The sequence below is a fragment of the Cornus florida genome, unplaced genomic scaffold (genome assembly GCF_030987335.1).
Source record: "Cornus florida cultivar Cherokee Brave unplaced genomic scaffold, ASM3098733v1 CherokeeBrave_3.0.0_Hap2_Chr01, whole genome shotgun sequence".
Classification (NCBI taxonomy): Eukaryota; Viridiplantae; Streptophyta; class Magnoliopsida; order Cornales; family Cornaceae; genus Cornus; species Cornus florida.
Window position 1 is genome coordinate 61,525,387 of NW_026775571.1, and position 23,866 is coordinate 61,549,252.

Below are 23,866 nucleotides of genomic sequence, written 5' to 3' on the forward strand. Positions count from 1 at the left end.
AAAACTTATACAAAAATTAATAAGTTAGACCAAACTTATACCAAATCCACTAATGCATAAAGCCATCTTCCATGCACAAATAAGGTTGAATCCACACAAACTATGTCCTAGAATTCAAGTCTAGATAGCATATGACATGTCAAGCCTCCAATATGCAATTATACACCAAAACAAGAATATTTTACAACAATTGAACCATATTACCACACTAAGCCACAAGTACTAAATAAGTCCCAATTTAGTAACTAGCTTCTAAGGTAAACAATTGTAATATTCTAACAAGCTATACACCCACACAAGATATATCTAAACAAGTTATGTAAGTCAATGATATTCTATATCATGCTAAGTCCAATTACCATTTCAAGATGCCTCAAGTACTAATTCTACATCAAATTTGTAATATGCTCACAAGGTGATTAAACGGACTACGTTTCAAGGGATTAATAACATATTACCTCCGTATCAATTTAAGTGACTAACGCACTTAAAATAAAATTAATTAAGCTCATTAATTAATTTTTCTCTAGATTTTCAAATATATCTAAATGTCCTCAATATAATATATGTTAAAGAACTCACCAAGGCCTACTTTAATATCACATTACAAGTTGATTCCATGCTTGATACAATTAGGTGAATTAAACTTTCACAAAAGATAAATATTAAATAAAATTTGCAATTCTTATTCAAATAACCCCAATTTAATGTATATCAACCACCATACCAAGGCCTAAATTTCTACCATGCCACAATTTAATTCTTAGTTGCCTAGCATCATGAGAATTAAATCTTAAACAAAGAAAATAATTAAATTAAATTCTATAACTTGAACAAGGCATGCTCACAAGTTGTATATGCTCATATAACAATCAATACAGCATTAATATAACCCTAAAACATCCCTTACCTCAATTTGAGATGAAAATCTCAAATTCCCACCGAATTGAAACGGCTCCGAATCCGACGAAACTCCTAGGTTTTGTCGGGGACAACACGATCTATATGAATCCACAAGAAGCCCCATGAAAATCCAAACTTAACCTCAATCCCGAACTCAAAATTTGGTCAGAAATGGTTTCTAATAAGGGGTAATGGTGCGCGTAGTCAACACAAACATAAAACATAAATGCACTTCAACTTTTTAACCAAGGAATGAAGTTCAAAAGAGAAGAGAGGTGGTGGCAGCCTCCCTTGGGCTGCCATAGGAGCTCTGGTTGTGCAAGGTGAGTGGGGAAGATGAAAAATGAAATATTTCACCCCCCTTTTAAAGAAATCTCAAAAAGTGCCCTGAACGGGGCCCCGCTGGGTCCGAAAAAGTGGAATTTGAGCAAACACGCTCAAATGGAAAAACTCCATGAACAAAAAATATTCAAAATGAGAAAATATGAACAACGGACTAAACGGCGTCAAAAACTGAGTTCTGAGCAGAGAGATATGCCCCGAACAAGTTCAGCGGCAACCGAGGCCAGAAACTGTGAAATTGGAGAAAAACGACCAGAACGGCCATATAGCCACTGCATATTCAGGGGCCATATAGCCACTGCATTGAATTATTTCAGCCCAAATAGAAAAATTATTTGAGTTGAACTATCCAGTGAGAAAGATATAAAATAGAAATGATAAAGCATTTGGACAAAATAATAGATGATTACTATGTTCCCACAACCCTTCTAGCCTTGGCTTGGTCTTTATTGCCTCCAAAAATCTTTGCCATACCGAAATCTGAAATTTTTGGGTTAAGCTCTTCATCCAACAAAGTGTTACTTGTCTTTAAATCTCTATGAATAATCTTTAATCTGGAATCCCTATGGAGGTAAAATAAGCCTCGACCAATCCCTTCAATAATGCTAGCACGTTTTCTCCAATCCAAGAGTTCTTTTTTGCATGGATCTAAAACCAAAAACTAAATGAGAAAATCTATGAATTCTTCAAAATATTATTATTATGTAGTAGCCATGCTGAAGCAATGAATAGAAAACAACAACAGATGACAAAAAGATCACACTCTGGATGAATTGACCAAAGAGAAATGCATCCAAGCTTTTATTTGGCAGGTATTCATAGATCAACATTTTTTCGTCTCCTTCCACACAACATCCAATAAGTCGAATAAGATTATGGTGCTGGAGTTGACAAATCACCGAAACCTCATTTATAAACTCCTCCAGCCCTTGTCCAGACGATCTTGAAAGCCGTTTAACAGCTATTCCTTCTCCACTAGGCATTTTCCCCTGAAAATAAGGTAAAAGTGAAATTATTATTATTACTTTTATTTTTCTTATTGTTAATAAAGCTTCAACTCCAAAAGAACAAATATTACCTTGTACACTGGACCAAAACCACCCTGCCCAAGCTTATTGGCCACATGAAATTCGTCTGTTGCAATTGCCAGTGTCTCAAAACTAAATAGAGTTAACTCTTCAAATTTAGCTTGTTTCAGTTTATCTCCAAGCACACTTTCATTTGAACGCTCTAGACCGGCTTGAATTTTCTTCCTTCCTGAATCAGAATTTAGTTATGCAATCATTTATTAACAGAAAATATTTTATTTATCTAGAGTTAATTGTAATGGGAATATACCTCTTGGCTTAGACATCCACCTCCAAGAAAGATAAATGCAGATAGCAGTTGCTACTGACGCTATGATCACTGCAATTGTGATAACTATTTGTGTGTTTCTCTTTATATCTGTAAGACAACAAAATTTGAAGGAGTGGAGTTGAAATAAAAGAAAGAACTGAAAATTTATTATAGACGCTGCTTTTTTCTTTGGTAAATTAGAAAAAGATTTATGCTAATGCTGTCAAAATGGATTAATGGATTATCGACTTCAAAAATTGATCATGAATTTCATATAGTACAATGGTTACTATTTTGATAGGTCACATCCAAGAAAAAAACTAAAATAAACCAGCAAACAAACAATAGAAGCATAAGAGGATTATTTAAATTACAATATCAAAAAAGGAGATGCAATACCTTACCAAGCTCTGAATAAGCATAAGGGAATTTCTGTTTGTCAATTAAGCTTTCGCTCCATTGCAAACAACCAATACTACTATAATATCTGTTGGGCTCCTAAAAACTGGGGTCCTTTCCAATTAGGAAAGGAGGGTGAACGTCGGGCATGCCATGAACTGCTGTCATTCCAAAGTGGATATCCGAACAACTATCCAGTAGAAAATTGTAGGGATCAAGCGATTGAATGAAGGACTGGAATTACCACCTTCAAGGGTTCTTTTTGCTTTGAAAAAGGACTTTTGGATTGAATTATGGCTAGTGGAAAGGAAAGCTGTATTGAAAGTGCAAGACTTTAAAGTAAAGTGCTGGAAAGTAGGAATAATAAGTGCAAGACTTGAATTAAACATATTGAAATGACATTACATGAATGTAAAGATACATGAATGTAAAGAAATTGAAGTGCTGTTGGTTATGTGTGTTGAATAGGGTTTGCAAACTAGCTCTAAGTGCTCTATTTATAGAGTTTTCCATACATGCAGCAGCTTGATATGGCAACTCCAGCGATTTCCACGTGGCCAAATTTTGGACTGCCAAGTGCCCCATGATCTCTTGGTAGTTGTAACTTCTTCCTTCCATCTTCTCCCTCCTTTGTTGTAGACTTCAGCCATGTTCTCTTTAGTCTTCAATGAACTTATGTCGTAGGTAGTTTTAAAATGAATTCCCACTTATCCTTTTTATCAATTAATAGATGTCCCACATTTTTGTTCTTCTTCCTCATGTTGTTGACTTCTTTCCGTAATTCAGACATGATTTTATCAATTTTAGTCTCGTTATCCGTGATCCTTGGTAACTTCCCTCACTTAGTGGTAGTTCCCCTATAAAGCTCCACCACTTTCAACCGATGTATTCTTGCTTGGCCAGGTGTCCCACGATTTTTATAATCCCTTCCATCTGCAGACTCCTTCTTTCCCCATACAACTCCATATATATCATGCTTAAATAAAGAAGTTGCTTACAGACCCACGTTACCCTTAGCCTGGGTAACTTCCTTCTAGTTTGATCTTTCCTTTCATGGCACTGTGGCTCATTCTTTCTAGCAACTTCTTCATCGTGGGTTGCATATAATACAAATATATATATATATATATACATATATGTATATATATATACATAAATATGTGTCATCCCACGTTCTTTCTTTTCTGCAAACCACGTCTCCTTGATTTTCTACAACTTCTCTCAACCAAACCTTCCTTTCTAGGCTTGAAATTCATGATGCCATGGACTCCATAATTTCAACGATTGCTTCATCGTGGGTTTTTAGTATATATATACATACATATATATATATATATATATATATATATATATATTTCCATAATTACAACTTATTCCCACGTCCATTTCCTTCAACAGACCACGGTCCTTGGATTTTTGGTAATTCCCCTTCTTAAGACTTTCCTTCTGAGTTTGGAATTCATGGTGTTGTGTACTCCTTTATTTCAGCAACTCCTTATCGTGGTTGTATTTTAATACAAATATATATATATATATATATATATATGTGTGTGTGTGTGTGTGTGTGTGCATCCATAAATACAAATTATCCCACTTTTATTTTCTCTTGGAAGCTTGTATTTTGACTTAGCAAGTTTAGTAACTGAATATCTGCCAAAAATCCTTACAAAGTAGTAGAGATTTTTTGCACCACGTTCTCCTCTTCCTTGCTTAGTCAACTTTGGTCTTGCCATAATGGGAAACCTCCAATTACTTAGGGATACATGATTTTTACCCATAAACCTTCCATAACAACAATTCTTAAAAGAATTGATATACTATGGTAAGTTCCATAGAACTTGCCATGTGTTGAGAACTAATTGGTTGAATTTGTCTTGAATAATTGCATGAGGTTGTATGTATGGTAGTCTTTCCATGAAATAATCCTTTTTCCAAAATAATAATATGTGAACCCTTACTTTAAAGATGGCAAGTCCTAATAGGACTCACCTCTTTCCTTTTAAAATACAAAACCCCACATGGTAGGATTATACTGACCTACTTGTCTAATTACTACGTAATATTACATAGCTTCCAATAATAATTTATTAGAGTTACGATCTAGCGTGGTAAGTTCCATTGGAACTCGCCACATGTCGCATTTCCATTGGGCCAAAAATAATGGAGTAAACATATACCCCCCAAATTCCATGCCTTACGGAACAATTTGATGATAAGGCATGGGATTTGAATTCCGCTATCATGAAAAAGAAGAAAAAGAAATTGAAGAAGAAGAACTGGAAGTACCAGAAAAAAATGAGAGGATGTTTTGTATAAAGCAAAGGGATAAGAAATTTTTTTTAGGTACTTTCAATATGGCTGGACTTAACTTGGAATGGCTAACATAGAAATATGTATAAGTTAGATGAGTAATTTCCAATATGAATAGAACCTGGACCATGTAGTGCAGCCTCTTTTTCAATGAAATGCTCCATACTCAAAAATCAGCTGATCTTGGAAATTTAGCTAAGTCTGTTTCTTAACTTTAGCCAATGTACTTTTCCAAGTACTTAGCTTTTCCTTCTTAGAATGGCCGGAGTATGGCCATTACGCTCCCTTTCCAACTTTCCGGTTCACTTGGAAAGGATGGTGTCAGCCACATTATGTGGCTGACTGAATAACTATGGCTTTCCAGTCTTCATAGATGGAAGGATGATACCCTTTCAAGTACACACCATTCACAGGATGCTTATGGAACACTCCATCTATATCCATCAATCTATAAGCTCCTTTTCCAAGGACTTTTTCCACCAAGTAAGGACCATCCCAATTAGGTGTCCATTTTCCATATTCCAAGGTTTTAACCCTAGGTGGAAATTTGACTTGCTATACCAAGTCTCATTCAACAAATGTCTTTGCCTTAACCTTCTTGTTGTATGCCCACATGACTTTCTTCTTTTGAGCAATAATATGGTCTAAAGGATTAAGACGGACTTCATCAAGGTCTTCCAATTCCACCAACATGGCATGGTTGTAATCTGCTGGAGTTAGCTTATTTTGGAAAGCCACCATTGCAAACCTAATGGTCATTTCCATTAGAAGAACGGCATCAGGTCCATATGTAAGCATATATGGTGTGACACCCGTAGTTGACCTTCTTGAATTCTTGTAAGCCCAAAGGGCCTCAGAAAGTAGGTGATGCCATTCCCTTGGATGATTCTTAATCATCTTTTCAAGGATGTTAAGAATTATTTTGTTGGAAGCTTCTATCTATCCATTTGCTTAGGCAAAATATGGAGTAGAACTGATTACTTGAATGCCACATTCAGTACAATAGTCAATAACCTCACTTCCAATAAAGAAAAGGCTTCTATCTGTGGTGAGAGTCTCTGGAATTCCAAATCGGTGTATAATGTGTTTCTTAATGAAATTAATAATTGTTGGTTGCTCACAAGTCTTTAATGAAATGGCCTCCTCCCACTTTGTGAAATAATCTATTGCAACTACCATCTAAGTGTGACCATCTGCGGATTGTGGCCTTAACTTTCCAATAAAGTCCAAAGCCCACCCTCTGAATGGCCATATTTTCACTATTGGCTGCATGTTTATAGCTGGAACTCTCTAGAGCGGGCTATGTTCTTCACATGCAATGTAGGTTTTTGCAAACTCTTTGCAGTCTTTTAATAGGCCTTTCCAATAATAACCATACCTTCTAAGAAGCCACCTCATCTTGATTCCAGCTTGGTGTGCTCCTCATATTCCAACGTGTGATTCTGCCATTACTTTCATAGATTCGTTCCTGCCAAGGCATCTTAACAAAAGTCCATCTTCTTTACTCTTTTCGTAGAGATCTTTATTAATCAGAATATAATGAGGTGCCAAAAGTTGAATTCTCTTGTCCACATTGGTACTAGGCTCCTGCAAGAAATGAATAATGGGTATTCTCTAAACTTCTAAGTCTAAACCATCTATATCAACATTGAAAATCTCCCAAGTCTTTTTGGCAGGTTTGATTCTTTCTGGCCCATTAGTTTGGAAATGACCAGCCATCTCATGCTGTAATTCTACAGAAGGGAAAATCTTTCTTTTGATTGTGATCAAAGTTTCTTCTTCACCCGGTGGGACTTTCACATAGGAGGCTAGTTGTGCTAAATCATCAGCCTCTATGTTCAAATATCTTGGCCAATATTTTAGTTAGAAATCATCAAACTGGCAAAGTAATTTCAAAGCTAAAGAATGGAAAGGCCTCAAATGCCAGTTGTAAGTAAATTCACCTGGAAGGATTCCAAAACAGATCTTCTTGCTGCTGTTAGAACTGTTGGAAATTTCCAAGTCTGTTCTATCTTTTGTAGGAGGGCCGTCTGTAGTCAAAGAATTTCTAACTTCTGAAACCAAAATCCAATAAATCATTTGGATCTCTAACCCCTCTTTTAGCTGGAAGTTCAGATAAATCTGATGGTTTAGCTATCTTCTTTGGCCAGTTGGACCAACTATGGTCTTTCTCCCATAATTTCCTTCTATCAGCCCTCTTCTTTTGATGCCTTCGCTTTTGTGTGCGGGTTATATAAGAGTCATCATGAATAAGGAACTTGGGATGATCAAGCATTCTCCACCCCTCATCTTGCGAGGTAGGAGGTCTAACCATTGTTGGTAGGAGATGCTCATTCCCCCTTCTAACCCATACCTCCGAGGCCATTTTTGTCCAGGAATGCCTGTCACCTTTAGAACCTTTGTCTTGCCATCTACTACTTTAAAACTTTCTGCTAGGACGAGGCCTTGCCCGATAGGAAATTCTATTCCTTTCCAAACTCCTTGGAAGGAATTCTGATCTCCTTTCTGCTGCCCTTCTTTCTAGATTAACCCGGCTTTCTTTCTCTAGAATGGTTACAGTAACTGTGTTTTCCACCTTTTAGAAAGTCAGCTGATTATGGACCTTCCTTTTTTGGCCTCGGTCATCATTAGATAGCTTCTCCTTTAGAACATCTCTATGACAGCCTTCATTCTGAATTTTACACTTGGGGCAATAACCTTGCTGGATTAAGGCTATTTGAGCCTCACGGAGTTGCTTTTCCAACTCGGCCACCGTTTTCTCCAGGGATACTGCAACTTCAGGACTTTCAAGTTTTCTACTAGCTCTTGAATCTACCAAGTCCACCTTCTTCTTAGGGTGTTCCACGGCAAGGGCAGTAACATTTGTGGCAACAACTTTGGGGAAAGGATTTTCATCAACACCCATGACTTCTATTTTTTCTGGAAACTTCAACCTACCATCTTTAATCGCCTTTTGCACTATGTTACGGAAAATCACACAATTATTAGTGGAATGCCTCCATGAATTGTGAAATTTGCAATTGAGGCCGATGGTATCTTGTGGCCTGTTGTGAAAATCAGTTGCTTGTTAGCCATGAGCAAATCAAAAAATTTCTCGGCTTTAGAGATGTCAAAAGAATAACTCTTGGAAGGGTTTGCCCCCTTCAACATAGAACCAGAAGCAGCCTGCAAGTTGGCCGTGGATGACTTTGGTTTTGTCAAGGCCTCACAAGTATAAGCCTTCTTTATGTTAAGCTCGGCTACATTTACTTCAAACTCCCCTTCAGTTTCAGTGGTAAACACCTCATAATTAGGATCACGATAGCAAGTGCCCTTGGAAGAGCTCTTCCGGTCTTGCTCCTCATGAAGGAGCTCTTCATATTTAGCCACTCTGCCGGCCAAGTCAAGCAAGTCATGAAATTGTATACCTTCAAACTTTTTGCGAAGTTCAAATTCTAGGCCGTTCACAGTCATCTTCACATATTCTTCTAACGGCAAAGACAAATTACATTTGAACTTGGCCCGCCTAAATCTAGAAAGGAAGCTCATCACCACTCTCCAGGTAGTTGATGAAGTCTAGAAAGGTCAGTCATGCACACTTCAAGCTCAGCTCTATAGAACTGAGTATGGAATAAATTCTCAAATTGCTGCCAACTTTGAATAGAGTTGGCTGGCAAGTTGGAATACCACCTGAAAGCATATCCAGTTAGTGTGTTTGGAAACAGGCATACTTTCAGCCATGGATTGGCTGCTACTTCTCCATATTGAACAGTGAACCGACTGATATGTTCCAAGGTAGATTGTTCGCCCTCTCCATTAAACGTTGCAAACTCTGGAATTCTAAAATTTCTTGGAAATTCAACTTTCTCAATGAACTCTAGATAGGGTTTTCTGTAAGTTGGCCTTCCACCCCTCCGAGTTAGGCCAAATTCCTGTTGAAAGAATTCTTCAAATTGGCCTCTATCAAGCACTATAGGCTGTGGAGGGTTATTATCTGGCCAACTTTGTGGGCCGCCTGATGCCCCCCACTAGCCATAAGCAAGGGGTTGGCATCTGCATAGTTGTTTCTACCACGGTTACTTCCTCCTTGGTCAAGAAGTGGCTCCCTTGGAAAAGGTTACCCCCCAACTGCTATAGGAATGACCAGGGGTGGCCTTGCTGGAACAGGTGCGGCTGGCTGAATGTTCGTAGGTGGAACATTCTGTTGTGCTTGAGGGTTATGGTATGGCCATAGTTGGCCAGGCTGATTATGCCAAGGCTACTGTGGAAATGCCACAGGTAGAGGATTCTAAACTTGCTGGATGGTTGGCATAGGCGTGGCTTGTGGAATAGTCATCTGTGCCACTAAAGTAGTCACAGGTGCAGCTGGAATGTAAGTCTGTGCCATTGGAAGGGACTGCACCTGCTACTGAGTTGGAGGGAAGGGCCCTGCATGTTGCTGAGAATAACTTCCTTTAACAAATGTGGCCGGCTTGCTAGCTTGGAAAGTCGACTATTAAGACCCTTCAGAATTGTTTGGCTGAGGAGCCAAACCTTGGTTTAAGCTTCCAAGGGTTCGTTCCAACATGGACTTAAACCTACAAGAGATTCGGTCCACCATTTCTGCTAAATTCCGCTCTTGAGAAATAACAGCTTTAGATTAGTCTTGAGCAACTCTGGCTAAGTTTTGAGTGACTTTTGCTTGGTCTTGCGCAAACCTATCTTGCTGCATTGCCATCATGTGGATGTTGTCCATGATGGGTCCATTTGCCATTGTTTGAGCAAATTTTTCCACCATATCATTTTCATCAGGCGCGAATCGTGAACTTTCCACTGGAAGTTCACTGACTTGCATCTCTTCTAGTTCGGCAGGGTGATGGACAAACTTGCTTGCCTTCTTCCACCAACCATTGAACAATCTGACTAGAATGTCCCGCTGGGCATGCCAATAATGTTTGGCTCCTAAAAATAGGGGTCCTTTCCAATTAGGAAAGGAGGGTGAACGTCGAGTGTGCCAGGAACTATTGTCCTTCCAAAGTGGATATCAGAACAACTATCTAGTAAGAAATTGTAGGGATCAGGGATTGAATAAAGGACTGGAATTACCACCTTGAAGGGTTCTTTTTGCCTTAAAAAAGGACTTTCAGACTGAACTATGGCTAGTGGAAAAGAAAGCTGTATTGAAAGTGCAGGACTTCAAAGTAAAGTGCTGGAAAGTAGGAATAATAAATGCAAGACTTGAATTAAACATATTGAAATTGCATTACATGAATGTAAAGATACATGAATGTAAAGAAATTGAAGTGCTGTTGGTTGTGTGTGTTGAACAGAATTTGCAAACTAGTTCTAAGTGTTTTATTTATAGAGCCCTTCCATGCATGTAAATTGATATGTGGCAGCCTCAGTTGCTTCCACGTGGATTAACTTCAAACATCTAACTGTCCCACGATCTTTTAGCAGTTACAATTTCTTCTTCCTCTGTCGCAGACCTCTTCCTTCTTCAGACACGATTTATTCAGCTTTGTTACCCACTCTCCTCAACAACCACTTTGGCTAGTGGTAGTTTCACTAAAGAGTTCCAACACTCTCAACCGATGTATCCTTGTTTAGCCAGGTGTCCCACAACTTCTAGTAGTCTTCTCTTTCTGTAAAACCTCTATATCATGGCATCGTGGTCTGATCTGTATAACCTCCTCATCGTGGATCACATATACCAGAAATATAACTGCCCACGTCCCTCAAACTTTGGTAACTTCCATTCTAAGACTTTCCTTCAGAATTCATAGCACCATAATCTTTTGAATATATGTATATATATATATATATATATATATATATATATATATATATATCCAATTCTTTCCTTTTTTGCAAACCAATTTCCTGGATTTTAGGCTGAGCTTTCCATACTAATCTTCATAGCGTTGGGGTCACTTTCCATTCTTCCACCGATTTTACATCATGGATCATGGTTATAACATACTTCCTTGAATTTAGCTTTCGCCATGGTTCGTTCCTGGATCCAGTACTCAATGGCACCATAAAATTCTCCTTCACAACGGTTATTCTATTGTGGGTCAAATATATATATATATATATATATATAAAGAAATTAACCTCCCACGTATCCTTTTGTCTGACTTAGCAAAATAAATGTTAAAGTCTCCTAAAAGCATGGAGATCCTCAACCCCACGTTCTACTTCCTTGATTAAGTCAACTTTGGTAAATCATATAATGGGAAAAACCTACAATTACTTATAGGTACATGATTCTACCCATAAACCTTCCATAACAACAATTCTTTAAAAGAATTGATATATTATGGTAAGTTCCACGGAACTCGCCACGTGTCAAAAACCAATTAGTTCATAAGAATTGCATTCCAGCGTGGTAAGTTCCATTGGAACTCGCCACATATTTCCTCTTTATTGGTGGGTAGGACCAAATTAGCCTTCAACAACTTCAAATCATGCCACCTCTTTTGGATTTTTAAAAGAGATGATCCAATGTAGCAAGCTCATTGGAACTCACCACATGTCACCTTTCCATTAGGCCAAAATAATGGAGTAAACAATATCCATAGGCTATGCATGAACAATTATTCAAGCACTCGCTTCTACAGTTATTCTCCAATATTGCAGGTGACAACTTTGCAAAGGCCGGCACTTTAACTGTCTCTTACTTTAAAAACCGTCTTCTTTTCCCTTCCCACCATTAATGTTGTTTCTCTCGCACTGCAACTGTCTCCTCCTCACACATCCATTGTCCAATTTCCTCTATTTCATTCCTCCATATCCTTTGGTTCAAACCCTTGTAAACATTTGCAAATTGGTGAATCCTGCACATTGCAGCTTCCAAATGGACCACACTTGCCATATGCGTCACATTCATTTCATGGAGCCAGAACCGTATCTTCCCAATTCTCCTTTCCAACATCCCTGTATCTCTGCACTACAATTCCATCAGAATTCAAGAAAAAGTAACACACGGATTCATCTCTAGAAGTATAAGTTATATAAACTGTTCCTTCTTTATCATCCACGACCTCAAGAGTGTTATAGTTCACAACCATGTTGGGTACTCCAATAATGCTCTGTCCATTCCATGGACCACTCCGCCAGTAAGGATGACTACCACTCCATACATACAGTTCTAGAATATTCAAGGGATTCAAACCATAAATAAAGCTTACAGTAGATGGATCCGAAGAGCTTTTCCATGAGGTGAGCACAGTCCTCTCACCTGTATATTTGTTGGTACTAATTTTCATCTTCTGCAACATTGAATCAGAAAGGTGTTCAAAACTCTCCCACGTTATGCTTCCGCCAAAGTTATCTCGCAACACAAGTTTCCCAGAATCTAAAAGCTGGGCACTTGAATGCGCCGAAGAATTTGGAACATTTGATGGCCAAACAATCTGTTTCTGTCCATCCATGACCACAAGGTTGCCATCTCCAGATATAGTCAGAGTCCCGGAAGAATCATTAAGGGGTTTATCTCTATTTGCTACCCAGACCACAGCTGTAACAGGGACATTGTTATATCAGATACCAACATAACGCTTTGTATAATTGAAGGGGCTAAAAAATCCCAGTTTGAAAGTTGCACCATGGGAGACTATACTTTCAGGGTCGTTGATTCGTTGGATAGGTGTAATTGTGTCTATGGCAGTGCTAAACTCTAGCTGGAAAAAGTAAAACATGAGAACAAGGTTTTGTAGAAGAGTCATTAAGCTTGTACTATAGTAAGTAGGATAACTCTAATGCATTCACTCATATTTATATACACCAAGAATTTATTTCTCCAACTCATCAGCATTTTATTTTATACGAAAATCATCACTGAATTACCAATCAAAAAGGAAAAATAAAGTAAAAATTCAACATTGAATTTCTAACGCAGAAGATTCTTACAACTTTTGCAGACTTTTAAATTCAGACACTTAAACCATTAAAAAACTTTGGCACGAAAGTTTCTGAGAATAAAACTGTGCGGCATGAAAGTTTCTGAGAAATAAAACTATGTAAGAAAAAGTCACACAAGAATAATGAAGTCACCGTGGGGTCGCATGCATTATTCAAAATTCTAGATTATGTTCAATCAAATTTTTTATCTTATAACATTGCCACTTGAACAAGCATTTGAAGCTTCCTTGAATCACCTTTGGGATAGTAACCATTGAATTGCATTATTCCCACTTTTACATCATAGCTAATGATTTAGTGACGCGACAACTGAGACGATTTTCTAAACCAGATGATGCTGAATATATATCTATGTCTATATCTATACTATTATTTAATGTGCAATGCATTTAAGTATTTCACTATTTATTTATTAATATAAAAAAATATTTATTAATTAATATAAAACTCTAAAAATTAACTAATAAAATTCAAATTACATATTTATTTTTTGTTTCTAAAAAAATTACCTAATCAAATAAATCACGACTTTCAAATTACTTAATAAAATTCAAATTGCAAATTATCTAATAAATCTATACTATTATTAAAAGAGTTTCTATAAATTCAAATTACAAATTCCTTAATAAATCTATACTATTATTAAAAAAGTTTCTATAAAACTGTAACATAAAATCTATATCTATATCTATATCTATATTTTATTATTATTATAAAAGATAATGACATTCATTCGGCCCGACCCGGCCCGGTTATGATTATGTCCTTATCAGAAGAGGGCACATGTTATCAACCTATAAATAGAGTCATTAAGGAAGGACAAATGGTACAGAAATTGAAAATTCTAGAAGTCCAAGAGGTAGAAATTCAGAGAATAAAATAAAGAAGTTTTGTCGGCATTTTGAAGAAGAATAGCAATAAGCACATCCAAAGTCGTATTCTATGAAGACGCTAAAATCATAATAAGTATATCTAAAATCATACCGTTGTTCTTCCACAATTTCTCGGAAGACGAAGAACAACAAAGCACATCTAAAATTGTGTCGTTCGAAATCAACATTCGTCAGCACATGGATCCAACCAATAAAGGATCAGAGGATTATACTCAATTTTTATAAATAATTATTATTTGCTTCATATGCAAAGAATATCAATTTTTATAAATTAATAAATTAATTATTATTCGCTTCATATGCAAAGAATATCTAATAAATTAATTATTATTTGCTTTGTAAAAAAAAAAAAAAGTGTTAATGCGTAATAAAATATTTACTAAATCAATTGGTGCATAAAATATTGAAATAAATCAATTGGTGCATAAATAATTAATTCACCACATATTATCCTCATACTTTTTTTTTTTTTTTTACATCCTCATGATAAGGTTTGATAACGTTTTTTTAAGTAATACTCTAGTGCATTGTATACACAGTAATAAGTTAACAACATTAATATATTACATATTAAAATTAAATAGGTAAAATAAAATAATGTCTCTAAAACTCTAATACAAATTACTTTTTATTGTGAGTTTTTTTTTTTTTTTAATAAAAGGTAATCTAATTAGACAAGAATTATTAATATAAAAAATATTTATTAATTGATATAAAAAAAGTTTTTAAAAGTTTACTCTAACACATATTACCTATTTATCTATTTATTATGAGTTTTTTTAATAAAATAAAATAAAATTAACAATAATATATTTAAAGAAAATAAAATGAATTCTATAAAATCTACCAGAAATCAGGGGTTTTATTTTCTATAAAACTCTATCACATTATATATTTATTATGAAAGAAAATATAATTAAACAATAAATTATTAATATTTTATTATGAGTTTTAATAAAAAGAAATTTAATTGGACAAGGATATATTTAAAGAAAATAAATAATTTCTTTAAAACTCTACTTATTTTCAATAAAACTCTATCACATTAGATAAAGATATATTTAAAGAGTTTCTATAAAACTCTAATACAAATTACCTATTTATCTATTTATTATTTTGAGTTAAAATAAAAAGAAAATATAATTAGACAAGAATTATTAATATAAATAATTTATTAGTTGATATATAAAATAAAATAATTTTTCTAAAATTCTACCTCAAATTTCCTTTTATTATAATTTTTTAATAAAAATAAATCTAATTAGACAAGGATATATTTAAAGAAAATAAAATAATTTCTATAAAAGTCTACCACAAATTATATATTTTATTGTCTATAAAACTCTATCACATTATATATTTATTATGAGTTTTTTAATAAAGTAAAATCTAATTAGATAAGAATATATTTAAAAAAATAAAATAATTTCTATAAAACTCTATCACAAATTAGCTATTTTATTTTCTACAAAACACTATCATAAATAACATGTATTTATCTATTTATTATGAATAAGTCTACCGAAAATGAAATAATTTCTATAAATTTAATGTAATTAGACAAGGATATATATATATTTAAAGAAAATAAATAATTTCTATTAAATTCTATCACAAATTACCTATTTTATTTTCAATAAAACTCTATCACATCAAATAAGGATATATTAAAAGAGTTTCTATAAAACACTAACACAAATTACCTAAACTCTACCACAAATTAACTATTTTATTTTCTTTAAAACTCTGTCACATATAACCTGTATTTATTATGAGTTTTTTAATAAAAGGAAATCCAATTCGACAAGAATATATTTAAAGAAAATAAAATAATTTGTATAAAAGTTTACCACAAATGACAAATTATTTTATAAAACTCTACCACAAATTACCTATTTTATTTTCTATAAAATTCTATCAAATTAGACAATGATAAATTTAAAGAAAATATATAATAATATAATAATACATATAAATAAAATATAAAAGTGTAAAGAGTTTTAGCATTTTAGTATTTATTTTTTAAAATAAAAAAATATTTATTAATTAATTTTAAAATAAAACTTTATCACATATAACCTCTGTATTTACCTATTTATTATGAATTTTTTAATAAAAGAAAATCTAATTAGACAAGGATATATGTATAAATAAAATAAAAAAATTTCTATAAAAAAATAAAAATATATATATGAAAAGAAAAATTCGATAAGTTACAAAACATTCATCATGCTTGTGCCTTTTACTAGTATACATATATATTAAGATCAAATACAAAGTTAGGAGCGACAGATCTAACTTCTTCTTCTTTTCTAATTTTTTTTTTCCTTTCGATGGAGAGATGCAACTAAATACAATCACAAAGTTGACTCGTATGCTTTTCGGGGTATTCACAATGCCATCTTCCTTGGAAGCAACTTTAGTCTTTGTTTTTTTCTTTTCATGTATTTATTTATTAATTTTACCTTTTTAGTCAATTTATGTTTAACAAATACATAGTAATATGCAATATGATAACAAAGTGAGTTGAATGGTATCAATCATTATGTAATTTTATATTAGCTGAAGTCATATCAGATGTTGATATGGTCTATAAGAATAAAATTGATTTGCAGATTTCAAACCATCCAATTTTTATAATAAAAGTCCTGATAAAAATTATAAGAGGTTTCACTGTGTCACTCTTATGAATATGAGAAATTCTTACACTTCAATTCTTTTCAATCATTCAGGTCTTTATTCTAAGTCTTATTAGAGGTGGCAAATTTCATATCTAACTATCAACAAGCCTGTGACCTAGTGGTACAAGACCCCTACTTTCTAAAAAAAAGATGAGGGATTCGAACCTCAATGGAGGCATTGGAATTGTAATTTTAATTATACTTTGGTTTGCGTCAACTACACTTAAAAAAGTGATCATTGTTAACTTATACATGGAGATGTTCATGGCATGATGATTCTTTTCCTTTTTTTCGTAAGTAGTATTTTATTAACAACAGGCAAAAAAACTAGCAAAACAGAAACGCTACTATGCATCTTAATTACAAGGATCAACCTTTTAGGAATCTGTTCTACAATATTTCCAGAAAGATTTAAATGAAGATTAAGCATACAAATTTAAAATTCCTTGAATTTAAGTCCAAAATAAATAAATAAATAAATAATAAAAAATATATAATAATAAATAAATAAAAAAGCTGCCTTTGGACATTCATGATTTTGGTTAGACTAGAACTTAAAGTTACATTCATGATTTTGGTTAGATTAGAACTTAAAGTTATGGTTGAGAGTATCAAAATTCAAATTTTAACATGACAGGTTGATATATGGCAAGGACCGGTCATGGTGATGGTGTTGGGATTTATATGCCCTGGCATAGCAAATTCCTATTTGGATTATAGTAACATATGTTCCTGACATACCTGAAATATTTATGATTTATATAATTGGTGAATTCAATGTATTATGTTTCAATTCATTATGGAATTTATAGTGTTCATTTGATTACAAGAAATATTTATATATGTATGTGATAGCGATCAATACATGAATATAAATAGTAATCATAAATTATTCATAGTCAGTAATTATAGATGGACTCATTATTAACTAAGACTTGAACTGGATCCGTGTTAGGTTGAGATATATTGCGAAAGCCGTCGAATACAATTACTCCTTATCACTGTCATGGCATTTGACTCTTAAATATGAGAGAAGTATAGACTTTTTTATTAATTACTAATTGCTTTGATTTGTTCGGCAGATTCTTCAAAATCCTTAGACTGATACTTTGGGTAATTATGTAATTAAAAGTTAGAGGGTTATATTTTCAATATTTGCATCATTGCTACTTGTATTTATTTTGTATTGATTATGGTTGATCACAAAGTAAATTCGAAAGCATTCATGTGTTTTTAGAAAAATTGATTTATTATATATTTATTTATTTAAATTATTATTTTTGTCAAACAAATATTTTATTGTGATCTAGCCGGAAATAATTAAAGGTACCAGAATAAATATATTAATTAAATAGTCGGATTGATGGCTTTATTTATCCGATAAACAATTATGCATAGAGGGGTCAAAGTGAAACATTGACTTAGAGGTTATTTATTATTTAATTAGAGTTCAATTAATTTCTTTAAGTGGAGTAAAAATTAATTTATGAATTAATTAAATTGGGTCCATGGATCGGGCCAATTATTAATTCATTGTAGCCAAGAAAATAATAAGCCCAAAGGATTCTCACTTATAGCCCAACTTGATATTGGAATCCTATCAGATTTGAGATATGTGAATTAGAGATTGAAAATGATTTATTATTTCTTTTCCTTATCTTTATGTTGCCTATATATACATGGTCCATGTATATTTTAGGAAAGACTTTTGGATGAAAAAAAATATATATTCTCTCTCTTGTTTTTAGGGTTTACTTTCTCATCTAATGGAGGCTCCCACAAGCTTAATTTTTTGAGGTCATTCATGGAGTCTTATGGGTGATTCCTAAAGGCAAGACCATTACTAAGAAGATGGAGATCCAAGGAGGAGGCATCTAGGAAAGGGATCTCTAATAAGTGAGAACATTCACTTTAGAAGAGAGATTTAAGGTTTACTCAAACCTTGATATAAGTTTTTTATCCTTAAATTGAATGGATCATTATATTCTTGATGCATAAAACTTGTCTCTACACATGAATCAAGATCTTTATTTGAAAAACCCTCATAAAGTTTTTTAAAACTTCTGTTTCCCCAACAGTGGTATCAGCGCTAGATTTGATTCATGTATAGAGTTCATATTTTTTTATTAAAGAAAATCATCATTCATGAATCTAAATTTATATATATGTATATATATATATAAATATATGATGATGATGTATGTATATTAGTGATTGGATGATGATGATGTATGTTTGGGCTATGGATGAAGCTTATACGTTAATTAAATGTAATTTTATTTTAGGATGATTGTAATTAAGGCTTTGATTTAGCTATTTGAAAGTTTAATGATGTAATTTAATTTTTTTCATTTTATTTCAAGTATAAATATTTTTTAAAGCCATGTAATCTTTATCAAAGGATGCTATGAAGCTTTAAGAAGGTCTAAAAGGGTTAAATTAGGCTTCAACAATTTTCTGGAATTTTTTCGGAAGGGAGGACGACCAATCCAACACTTCACAGTACACCATTATATGGTGCAATCGCATCAGGAACCCTTGGATTGCATCTTATCAGGTGGAGGGATCACATGCGGTGCAATCATGCGTCGCCAGTAACATGGCACGTGAGGACCATGCGCCAGGGCTAGGTCAGCGCCACATGGTGTGTGGCAGCGCGTGCCACGCACTGCCACTCTCTCCTGGCGTGTGCAAGTGTATTGGAGCGCATGTGGGTGCATGAGACCAGCTGGGATAGTGTTTTGGCTCCTGCAGGTGCATAGGTCATAACGGTAGACCTCTAGGCTTGTTTTTAATAATTATTTTGTGCTGTTTCCACTCGTTAAAAAGTGAATTATTACCCCAAAGTAGATTTTAACATCATTCTTCATTATTTAAAGATAGTGGAAGTTTAATGGGGTGCAATAATTATAATACTTTATAATTATTTAGTTTTTAATGCTATTATGCATGCATTGGATCTATGATATTTATTTAAATGGCTTGATTTATATTAATAAAATTATGAAAATTAATTGGATTTGATTACTAATTAATTGGAGGGCACTTTAGGGGAAATGGAAAATTATTGTTGAAAAATTATTTTATTTTTTGAAAGGTGTGCCTCAAATTAAATCTCAATGAATCATTTAAAGTCCAAATATTTTCTAAATTTAATTGAATTAAAATCAAGGCATTTTGCATGCATCATATCATGTATGTGAATAAAAAAAAATAAAAAAAAACCCTAATTATGAATAATTAAAAAATTAAGTGGGAGCGGGGATTTTTATATATTACCCCATGGCCTTCGTTATTATAACCATTATAATTAAATCTTCAAAAATAAGCCCCCACACATGATTTGAAGAGTCTAAAAATTACAAGAATGGTTGTCTCATGAAAATAAAATTATTAAATGTTCATTGTAATTAGACCTTTAAAAATAAGGTCCTACGCATGATTTAAAGAGTCTAGATTATAATGACAAGATATTTAATATTTTATTTTTCATTGGACCATTAATAACGTTATACACTCAATCTAAAATCAATAGTGTTAGCTCCCCAACGGAGTGGTCTATACTAAGTGATTTTAGAAAGGTTGAACAAAATCGAGAATCATTTCATATAAATAGACAAGACATTGTCTTAAGAGATATGGAAATGATAGGATTTGTCTGCCAATAACAATAATGAATTTCGCCAACCGAATAAGTTATTGGCATATTGGTTATCCGATTATTCATGCGCAGTGGTTAAAGGACCCACAGATATTTTAATGGACGTGCTCACCTAATAGCAAATGAATCTCAACAATAGTAATAATGAACTCTTCCATCAGGATAAGTTATTGACGTATGATTGTGTGATTTATTATATTACGAAGTTGAGGGATCCACATTAATTAAAATGGATTGTTCACCAATAGTGATAATGAACTCTTATTCTATTGAGATTTATTATATTATGTGGATGACAAACTCATTTTAATTTTAAATATGCATGATAGTATTAATAATTCACATTGCTAATTGTATGAATGCATCTATATTCAGATTAATTATGTCTAATCCATTTAATCTCCTTGCTAATATATTCAATGCAATTGGACCTCATTTATACAGACTGAAAAAGGAACTTAGATATTTTACTAATAACGTAAGGGTATAAAATGTGTTTACTACTCCCATACCTAATTCCCTTTTACTTTAAGATACCCAATAGAACATTAATACTTTTAATAAGTGAAATAAGGCAAATGATATGGCTCGATGCAACATTTTAGAGTTTATTTCGAATACGCTCCAAAACTAATATTTGTATTATTTTATTTGCTTCAAGCATCATATTATATATCAATGAGATGTTTTGGTGAGATTAATAGGGCATATACCTAAGTACTATGTTAGATTTGAATACCATCGAGTTAGCTTAAGGAACTCTAGTAAAAGATCGCATTTTTAAAATGATTGTTTATTATTTAAAAATTAACTAGAGGTCAATAGGGCTGACTTGGGTGGTAAGTTTCAAGTTGACATGATTATTGTCTTGTTACCAAACTCGTTTGACTCTTTTAGAGTGAACTAAATAAGGAATCAGGTTGAGTTCACACTTACTGATATTCTTATAGAATTGGTAATATATGAAGGGCTAATCAAAAGTATAGGTGTTCCTATCAATCTAACCTAGTCCATACCATCTTCTTCTAGGCTCAAATGGAAGGGCAAAGGAAAGAAGAAGGATGATAATAAAACTAGGCTAGCACAAAAATATGGATATCCAAAAGGTTTAAGGAAATAAGACAGTGTATGTTGAGGGCAAAGAAAACTATTTTCTTTTGCGACCAACTAAGACACTCAAAGATGAACTATCTAAGTAATGACATGGCATAGGAAAATGTATATTTAATCATTAAGCCATGTTATGTGGTTGTATCTATTAATTCCTGATGGATAGATTCTAAAGCCACTAAACATATTTGCAATTCGTTGCAAGGATTTCAGGAATCCAGAAGCCTCAATGATATGGATATATATTTGTCTTTTGACCTGATGCCAAGGTTGTAACTAAGTCAATGAGAGTATTACATCTGCAATTAAAGAGTATGAGGATATTGGTATTAGAGAACTATCTTTATGCATAGATGTTAGATGCAATCTCATTCTTATTTCACCTTTGGTTTATAAAATCTGTATTGTTACTTTTGATAAAACTAATTTTATAAAATTGAATAGATCTGCGATTGCTTCTAGTGTTGAAGATGGTTAGTATACTATAACCACCAACTTTTAATATTTACATGATGTAGAAACTAATGTTGTATCTTCTAGATTGAATTTTAAGAAAATATTTGTTACTCCTAACTCATTGTATTTTTAGTATCTATAATTGGGTTATAATCAGTCAAAATGAGATTCAAAGATTGGTCAAAGAAAGTTTATTACCTAGTGAGGCAAGGAAGCCTAAACCAACTTGTGAATCTTGTATTGAAGGATTGATAACCCTAAGTGCTTTAATCAGTCAAATGGAATAGACATAAAGAATAATTGGAGTCGGTACACACTGACACGTGTGGTCTTATGAACATCCAAGCAAGATTACTCACGTTTTGGATAAATTTACCTGATGCGACACAAGTTTTAAACTTTTGGTATATTTCGAGAATGTCAAGACTGATGCGGAGCACATATTAGGTAAGCTTATCAAAACACTTCGATCTGATTGTGGATATGAGTATTTCTTGGGATAGTGCAAAGACTATATGGTTAATGAGAGTGTTGTGTACAGGTTTTCTGTTATTGACACTCAATGAATTGAGATGTCAAATAGGAATAATAAAATTCTGCTTAACATGGTTAGATCTATGATTAGTTATTCTGCATTATCTCTTTCATTTTAGAGTTTAGCCTTGACGATATCAATGCACATTATGAACTGCATTCTATCTTAGTCTGTCTCAAGGATATCTTTTAAGCTGTGTTTTTTTACTAAATCTTAGTTTGAATCACATGCATTTATGGGGTAGTCTTGCACATGTGCACTTGATATGGATAAGTAAGTTGGAAGCAGATCATATGCATGATAGATTTGAATGCTACTCTAAAGGCACTAGGATGGATTATTTTATAATCTTAATGATAAAAGTTGATTGTTTGCACTCACTATTTATCTATAAGAGGATCATATTATGAATCACATACCTTGTAGCAGAATGTTAGAGAATATGGTATGAGTACCAGATGTACCACATATGAACACACTTATTATATAGATTAAGAATTATAAATGAATTCCATATTGATGCATTGGCATCATCTAGTACACAGATTCCTGCATCGGTACATTGATGTAGTGGGAGGATTATCATCCAATCCGACAATCATGTTTTTAGGTGACACTTTTATGGACATCCTTGTTAAACATGAGTTGGACCGAGTAAGCTACACGGAAGCGTGAACCGATATGGATATAGATTATTTTGGCAAGTTACTATGAAATTAGAGTTGGAATCAATGTATTCTAGTAAAATCTAGGATCTTGTAGAACTTTCTGGTAGAATGATACCTATAGAAGGCAAGTTAATCTATAAAAGGATACCAGAATATTTCTTAGTGAATGAACCATACGTGTACAGGGTAATGTCATTATTTTTCTAATTCTATATGTTGATGACATCCTACTCATTATAATGATGTGGAAGTTTCGTCATTAGTAAAGAGGTAGTTGTTCAATTACTTTGAAATGAATGATCTTCAAGATGTAAGCTATTTTCTTAGGATCAAGTTTTTGCAAGATCAGGTTAAAAGGAAAATAGGCTTATCTTAATAATCCTACATTGACAAAGTTTTAACCAGGTTTGGTATGCAAAACTCAAAGAATGAGTTCTTACTTTATTGACATGGATTGCTCTTTCTAGTTTTCCAAGACTAGCAGAGGAGATTAAGCAAATGATAATGGAATAATATGCTTCGACATGTGGGATTCTTATATATGCCATGGTCTATTCCAAACAGGACATCCGCTACATTATAGAGATAGTCTGTAGATATCAGTCTAATCCTAGACTTGATAACTGGTCTATTGTGAAAAATATCATAAAGTACCTTAGGAGAACCAGTAATCTCATATTCATTTA

At 33.4% G+C, this 23,866-nt stretch overlaps 1 pseudogene; it reads right to left on the minus strand.

Annotated features, from left to right (window-relative positions):
• Positions 1–12,143: 12,143 nt before the first annotated feature.
• The window catches only part of LOC132273306 (uncharacterized), a 68,718-nt pseudogene continuing 56,995 nt past the window's right edge, over positions 12,144–23,866 (minus strand).